Below are 6,815 nucleotides of genomic sequence, written 5' to 3'. Positions count from 1 at the left end.
AGTTCAAGCCCCACCTTGGGCTCCATGCTGACAGCTCAGAGCCTGGATCCCACTTCGGATTCTGTGCCTCCCTCTCTCTGTTCCTCCCCCACTTGCACTCTGTCTCGCTGTCTCTTTGTCAAAAATAAAGAATAAAAAATTAATTAAAATTAAAATTAAAAAATTAAAAATCTAAATAAATGGAAAGGTGTTACATTTCCACGGACCAAAGGACCTACTATGTTAAGATGGTAGTATTCCCCAAATTGACCCACGGATGAAATGCAATCACCGTCAGAATCCCAGCTGACTTTGTAGAAATTTATAGGCTGATCCCAAAATTCATATGGAAACTCAAAGGACCCCAAATAGCCAAAATAGTCTTGAAAAAGAAGAACAAAGTCGGAGGACTCATACTTCCCCTATTCAGAACTTACTAGAAAGTAACAATAATGAAGACATTGTGGTACTGGCATAAGAACAGACATATAAGTGAATGGAATAGAATTGAGAGTCCAGAAATAGGCCCATCTAATTATGGTCAGTTAATTTTCAACAAGGTGCTGAGACCATTAAATGGAGAAAGAGAAGTTCTTTAAACAAATAGTGCTAGGACAACCATATCCATATGCAAAAGAATGAGATTGGATCCTTATCTCATACTATTACAAAAATTAACTTCAATAAACCAAAGACCTAAAATGTAAAATGTACTGGCTGGCTCAGTCAGTACAGCATGCAATTCTTTTTTTTTTTTTTTTTAATCTTTTTTTTTTAACATTTATTTATTTTTGAGACAGAGAGAGACAGAGCATGAATGGGGGAGGGTCAAAGAGAGAGAGACACAGAATCTGAAACAGGGTCCAGGCTCTGCACTGTCAGCACAGAGCCTGACGCAGGGCTCGAACTCACGGACGTGAGATCATGACCTGAGCCGAAGTCAGACGCTTAACCGACTGAGCCACCCAGGCGCCCCACAGCATGCAATTCTTGATCTCAGGGTTGAGTTTGAGCCCCACACCAAATGTAGAGAGTACTTAAAAAAATATTTAAAAAAAAAATGTAAGGAAAAACTATAAAACTCTCAGAAGGAAACATAGGAGTAAATCTTTGTGCCAAGTCTTAGATATAATACCAAAAACACAAGTAACAAAAGCAACAAAGGGGGAAAAGTAGATCAATTGCACTTTATCAAAATTTAAAAGTTTTGAGCCTTGAGGGACATTATCTGGAAAGTGAAAAAAAAACCCACAATGGCAGAAATATTTGTAAATCATTTATCTGATAAGAAACTTGTATCTAGAACATATAAAGAACTGTTACAACTCAATAAAAACAGTAAGCTAATGAGTCATTTAAAAAGGGAAAATAATCTGAATATACACTTTTCCAAGGCAAACAGCCAAATGACAAGTACCTGAAAAGACACTCAACATCATCAGTCACCAGGGAAACACAAATTTAAACTACGATCAGATACCACTTCATGTCCAGTAAGATGGTTAGAATCAAAAAGCCAGACAAGAGCAATGATGTGGAGAATTCAGAACCCTCATATGCTGCTGGTGGGAATATAAAATGGCACAATCACTTTGGACAACAGTCTGGCAGTTCCCGTGTGCCCAGCACCAGGAAAACATCAAAGCTCACACAAAAGCCTGAGAATCCAAGGTCTCTCTAAACATCTGATCAAGAAAGCAGCCTAAGGTAAAGAAAGTGCAAAGAGAATTAGAAAGCTCTAAAAGTACTGTCCAAATAGTCACAGAAAATAATGGAGGCCAACAGAGGTTTGAAACATCTACCCTCCTCTGGCCCTTAAGCTAGATGCTCACTGTAGCTCATCCCAACTGCATTCCTTATGCTCCCTTTACAACTTTCTCAAAACAGTCTGCAGCAATTGCCTTATAGAAGAACTTAATGGGACAAACATTCGAATCATGAGCACCTGTATGCACATTACACAGAGCTGAGTTCTGACAAGCTCACTTATGATGAACTTATCCTCCTACAGCCTCTAATGTTCTTAACATAAGGAACAGATAAACAGAAGGGCACATGCTTTAACAAAATGCAGAAGAAGTGGAGAAATACAGTGGTTTTATTCTTGGTGGAGAAAAAACAAGAGCAAGACCAGGAATGCGGCACTAGATAAGTATAGGGTTTTCAATTGCTAAAGTGAGAGCTGAAAGGTTTTCAAGAGCAGGGCTCTCACTTGGCGTCAGTTCCTCTGAGCTGTGGTGTGACGAGCGCCATGAGTTACACGCTCAAAATCTCCTTCAACCTCTTCCAGCAGCTTTTCCACACTGCAGAGACTACAACTTACAGTGTCACTTCCCAGCCTCCTCTGAAGCTAGGTTCTGGTTGTAATCTAGGTCCTGCTGATCCCTCGCATTTGTGCAAGTCTTGAACTTGCAAGTGAGGTGCTTCGGGAGAGGGGCAGGTCATGCGACACCCAATTTCCTGATGCGTATGGTTTCAAGCCAGCAGCTGTGGCACCGGGTTCCAGTTTCAACAGGTGCAGTGCATCCACACTGTGACAGGGCAGCAGCATTCTTGGTGGCCCAGTTATGGGGGGTGGCTTTAGGTTCTTCCTAGAAACACAGTAGAGAATCCCTTTCTCCGTGATTCCATAAGCAACTTAATACCTGTAACAAATGCCTTTCTACCAATATAGCCAGAGCTGATCCTGGTCTCTGCAGAGCAGCCCTGCCGGGTACCTGGGATGGCAGAAGGTGATGGTAACTTCTGAAGGGGTGGGAGACACCACTCATGACCTCATGACAGGGGTACATGTTCAATCTCTCAACTTGCTTCAGGCTCTCCCAGCAAGGAAGAACTCTGTGCCACTCTGAAGGGCTGCTGGGGTAGAGAAAAGGATTTTATAAGAGTGATGTGTGACCAGTGTTTGTTTTAAGGATACCCAAGTAAATTTAGAATAAGTTATTGAAATCATTAACAAAGGTCACAAGGACCCATCTCGTGTGGTTTCTCTGTGTTTACAAGCATGGTGGACCATTCCCCCACTTTCTCTTGTCCAGCCATGCTGGCCTTTTCTTTTTCAGGTTCACTATGCCCTTCTCTGCTCAGGACCCCAGCCTGGATCATTCTTTAACTGGTAACTCCTACCTGTTCTTAAATCAGTCCCTCCATCAAATCTCAGACCTAGGATGTTCATGTTATGTGCTCTCCTGACATGCTCCACCTCCCTCCGTAATGAGTCACAGCCGGAACTAAATACTCATTTATGGAAGTCTGCCCTGCAGACGGGAACGTCTGTGAGAGCAGGGGCTTTGCCTTGTGTGCTAGTATATTCCCAGTGTCTGACGGTGCCTTCTTTGCACATGGTTGGTACTCAATGCGTTTAGCTTGAGTGAATGGACTCCATCTTCCTGGTTCCATTTCGTTGAATCTCTACCCAAACCCCTGCTCCCAGAGTGTTTGCAGCAAGGGGAGATAGCTTGCAGAATTGGCCACGGGTTCCTAATGCTTCTGCCTGGGCGTGACATGCATCCCTTCCATGAACGTTTCATTGGCCAAAGCAAGTCACAAGGCCATGTGTATTCGAAAGGGTGATCAGGGATGGGTGGAGAACTGCAAACACTGGCCTGTTGCATCTCCCTGTCCAAAAGGCTAGCCTGAATGTTAAGGTTGGGATAAGAGAAAAACTGATCAGTCTGTAAGTAGTGGCTTGAGTTTTACTTCCTAAGGCAAGCACACTGCATTCTTTGTTCTGAGGCACATCTTTCCCATTTCACTTTTATTGTTATGTTCTCTACTGGCTGATGTGCCTTCATATCTTGGCAGTCCTAAGCGCGGGGCTTTACCAGAAATGCCCCTGTGAAAATGAACTTTAGGTCACTAGCAGAATTTGCTTACCCAAGCGGGTTCATCATCTATTCATTGCCTTAATGAGGACAAGCAGATATAGTCCCTTTGTTACACATGAACCATGGCTGTATTGGTGCTCTCATTCATTTGCTTCAAAATTAGCTGTTCTTGGGGCTTTGCAGAAGGGGGCCTGCAGCAACAATCAACCACACATTTACTGAACATCTGTTACCCATAATTCCTTTACCGGGTATTGAGAGGTACAAAAAAATATAATCTATGGCTCTTGTCTTCAAGGAACTAACTCCAGCTGAGGAAACAAGATGTAACACCCCCGCCCCCAAATATTACCTAAACTTACAGCATGTATGTTTAAACACAGACTCACTGGTGGGGCAATACAAAGAATTTCAGAGGCAAGAATGTGCCACATAAATGGTTGTGTAGTCAGTGTCTCTGGGGGATGTGGAAGGTGAGCTGGGCTGCAGTGGGGGTGGGTGTAGGTCTCAGAGAGTGGAGTATGGGTCTCCTTGCTAGGCCTGGGCTTCCCTAGGGAGAGCCTGAGAGAGGAGAGAAAGGAGCACCATCAGCAACAGCAATGGGGAGAGAGCATTTACCATCACTGGATGCAGAGAGGACACTGCCAAAGCAGCGAGGAGAAAGGCTGAAAGCAAAGACTTAGCCCAGTGGTGGCCTCCAACCAGTCCAGTCATCTCAGTCTTGACATCAGGTCTTCCTCAGGTCATAACTGCACTCCAGAATCCAGAAATGCTAGGTCTTCTAGGAAGTCCAGCACTGGGATGAATATCTGAATGCCAAGCCACATCAAACATCTTTGTGTTGTGTCTGACCTCCTCATAGCCCACAGCTGCCCTGGTCATTGCTGCGACAAACAGGCATGTGCAGGCCTAACCTGACATCACTGCCTTGGCTGGACCCAAGGGCTGTTCTCTGCTCTGGAGCCCCTCTGCTGCCATCTTTAAAGATGCTAGAGGGGGCGCCTGGGTGGCTCAGTCGGTTAAGCGCCCAGCTTCGGCTCAGGTCATGATCTCACGGTTTGTGGGTTCGAGCCTTGTGTCAGGCTCTGTGCTGACAGCTCAGAGCCTGGAGCCTGCTTCGGATTCTGTGTCTCCCTCTCTCTCTGCCTCTTTCTCACTCACGCTCTGTCTCTCTCTCTCTCAAGAATAAATAAACATTAAAAAAAAAACTAAAAAAAAAAAAAAAAGATGCTGGAGGAAGCTGCCCAGACATTCTTCTATGGGTGCAAGCCTGGAAATGCCAGAGAGTTAGCACCCCTGGAGTTTCCAACTTCAGCCAAGAGGGAACTTGGAGTGGGCATGCAGCCCATATATGCTTTCTTCTTCTGTCTCTGGGACTGAATTCTGAAGGTGTTTTACACATTTCCTCAGGGGGTCCCCAGAGGAAGTCAACCACCATTGCCCTCTTTATCTGGACTGGCTCTTCCTCCCTCTCTTTCAACTTCCAGGTCCCAAAATAAGTAAATCCTCATGCCCAAGTAAGGACACATCACCCCCAAAGCAAACTCTTTAAACTTGTTTACATACTTCTTCATTAAAGTATTTGCCCCTTTGCGTCAGGGTTAATTATTGAGATTTAAAAAACAAAAAAGAAAGAAAGAAAAATTGATTGCACCTTGCTCTTATAATTTAATAAGCTATTTTGGAAATCTTTTCACATTAATACATATATATCTAATTTTTAAAATAGTATCCATTTAAGGAATATCATAATTTCTACAATCAGTTCTCTATTCAGTCTTACGATATACTTCAACGAATATCTTTCTTGTTGCTGTTGTTGTCATATGATCCTTTACCGAAATATTTTCCTTTGTAGTTCTTAACTAGTGGGGCATTCCCCTCCACCACTGTTGATATTATCTGTGATGTTGAGGGTGGTGGCCATCAAAATTGCAGGCAATGGATTGGGACGTCCCCAGGATCTCTTCCATGGTTCCAGAGAGATCTCTGGTTAAAGATCAGTGCCACATATGTTGGGCAATGTTGACAGTCTCATCAAAAGTGATATTTCCACTGTGCTTAATGTTTTTCTACTTCTTTCTGTCTCTTGGTGGTTCCTTGAGGGCTTTGATAATCAGGGCAGAGGCAGAAGATACCACTTCAATCTGGGCCTGTGGGTCCTGAATGGCCAGAAGGGTCTGTAATCCTCAGGCCCTTCCAATCACTGGTTGCCTTGATGATGTCATCACCAAACTTTTTAGGAGACAGACCCAGGGGGCCGGTCTTGGGGGCCAGGGCAGACAAGGCACCAGCTTCCCCACAGATGCACCTCAGATACATGACTTTGATCTCACTGAGGTTGACCTTAGGTGGCACAGTGGGGGTGGCTGCTGTTGGAGGAACCCAGAATCAGGACAGCTGGAGACAGCTGAACCTTCACCTCCTCCTCTGAGCTGAAAACCAAAAGCCCAATGGACATCTCTATGTGTGTATGTGTCCTCTTTTCCCAAACTGCCCTTAATCTTCATTTTAATGTGGTTTCTCCTGACCAAAATATTGGGAGAAATATCCTAGCCTGTACTTTATGAGGATAGGCCAGGATGGATAGGCTTCAGGCAGTCTATCTAAAGCTGAAGTAGTAGGGAGTTTTGCAGGGCATACTAATGTGCTTTTATACTTGTAAGAGTTTAGCCAAATGAGATGCTAGAACCATCTGCACAAGAGACTACCCTCACTTCCGACACTAGTTACAAGTTCAGGGTTACCTAAAACTACCCCTAGGTTTGATAATTTGCTAGAAGAACTCACAGAATTCATTGAAAGCTCTTATGCTATGGTTATGCTGTAACACAATGAAAGGATACAGACTGAAATCAGGCAAGGGAAGAAGTACCCAGGGTAGAAATCAAGAAAGCAGAAAATGCTGAGCTTTTGTCCTCTCCCCCTGGACTCATGACACTGTCACTTCCTTGGCATTGATGTGAAACAATACACAGTGAGTATTGCCATCCAAGGAAGTTTACCCAA

General features: G+C 44.0%; 1 pseudogene; it reads right to left on the bottom strand.

The window, feature by feature from the left end:
* Positions 1-5,533: 5,533 nt before the first annotated feature.
* Positions 5,534-6,191, bottom strand: LOC106990070 (60S ribosomal protein L12-like; annotated as a pseudogene).
* Between the last annotated feature and the right edge of the window lie 624 nt (positions 6,192-6,815).

Source organism: Acinonyx jubatus, chromosome C2 (assembly GCF_027475565.1).
Source record: "Acinonyx jubatus isolate Ajub_Pintada_27869175 chromosome C2, VMU_Ajub_asm_v1.0, whole genome shotgun sequence".
Lineage (NCBI taxonomy): Eukaryota > Metazoa > Chordata > Mammalia > Carnivora > Felidae > Acinonyx > Acinonyx jubatus.
Note: the sequence above shows the minus strand (reverse complement) of the source record. Positions and strands in the feature narration are given on the sequence as shown.